Source organism: Natator depressus, chromosome 6, assembly GCF_965152275.1.
Source record: "Natator depressus isolate rNatDep1 chromosome 6, rNatDep2.hap1, whole genome shotgun sequence".
NCBI classification, from domain to species: domain Eukaryota; kingdom Metazoa; phylum Chordata; order Testudines; family Cheloniidae; genus Natator; species Natator depressus.
In genome coordinates, this window is record NC_134239.1 from 121,632,557 (window position 1) to 121,634,209 (window position 1,653).

Sequence of the window (1,653 nt, forward strand, 5' to 3'; positions counted from 1 at the left end):
AAGCCGGGCAGCGTGGGACAAAGTTGTCCTTTAGTAGCATTGTTTCTTTACTCCTTTTCCCCACTTCTCCCCAACCCATCCCATCCTCCCCTCACAGTTTGGCCTTCAGAAAAACATTGGCAGGTGTGTCTGAGCTGGGCTGGGTGTCTTTTGCCCAGAGGAGCGATGCTACAGCTGTGTTGGCAGGGATGGGTGGGAGTCGGGGAAGCCAGGATAGATGCAGGGCCTTGGAGGCATGGACCTCACACAGTTGCAGGACTCTTAGTGTGTGGTAGGCAACTGCCATAGGGAACAGCCAGTGCTGGTACGGAGACAGACAACCTGCAGCTGACAGCCAGATGAAACTGGGATGGGAAGATAAAAGGAATAAAAATATAGCCAATAAAACACTTTAAAAATGCAGTTTGAGTCAGAACAAATTCTTTTCATAGAGAGATTCAGGAATGAACCACTAATAAGGAAAAAACCCAGAGATATTAAAAGCAAGCAGGCAACCAGCTTCTTCTCACAATAGATACAATAACAATACTTCGCACTCAGATATTACATAATCCCCACAGCATCCCTATAAAGAAAGAAAACATTATCCTCATTGTACAGGTTGGGAAACTGAGGCAGATGGGTGACATGACATGCTCAAGGCCACCCAATGAGTCAGTGTTACACCCAGGTTTACATCATCACATCCCGGTGCTCTGCTCAAACCACTAAACCTTAGCTCCATCTAGTATGTCACAATGCAATTTATTTTCCCCCAACTAAAAGGCTGTAAGGAGTTTCATTTTCTTTCCTATTCCTCCATTAGTCTAACCAATCTGCCTTCTTACTTCTATCTATTCTACAGTCCAATGAAGCGGTGTTCACCAATTTAAAGACAACCCAATAAATGCATTCTGCAGGTTGATTCTCAGCCAAACAGTAGGAAGGAGTTGAGTTTTTCACGTAAAGAGCAGAACCTAACCTTAGATTTTTTCCGAGGAGGACCAACAAAAACAAGACAGGCTATAAAGACAAGAAGGGCCCAGCAGAGCCATCAAAGTTATCCTAACATCAGTCCCCCTGCTTCACAAAATGCTGATGGAGAGCCAGGGAGCAGGATCAAAGATGTGAGCAGCCCAGCCCCATTCAGTTTAGAGAAGAGAAAGGAAGGCAAACAAGCCGAAATCAACACCTGATAGAACAAACACATAGAAGAATCCATGTCCCCCAATGAGACAGGATAGATCTCAAGCCAGAGATGTTCCTAATCCCAACCTGACAATATGGAGTTAAATTCCTATTGGCACATGCATTTACAACGTTTGCACATAGATCATTCCCACTGATACCTTTGCTCTGTGCTCATGGAGAGCGGCTAAAGCCAAAAACCTCACAGTGCAAACATCCCAGCACTTCGGGGTGCTGAAATCCCCACAGAGCCACATTTTGCAGACAGCCTTTACCTTGCCAGTGCTAATCCCAATGAAATCCCAGAGAACAACAGGCCCAAACTGTGGGACCTAGTTTGGTTGCTCAAGTCCTAATCTAGTTCTAAATGAAACACAAAGCCATGGGCAGCGTGTATAATAGGCTGGGGAAGGCTGAGCCTCCCCAAATAGCCCTGCATGGCCACGCCCAGGCTTCGCCCCGAGGCCCCCTCCTGCTGCTGCTACT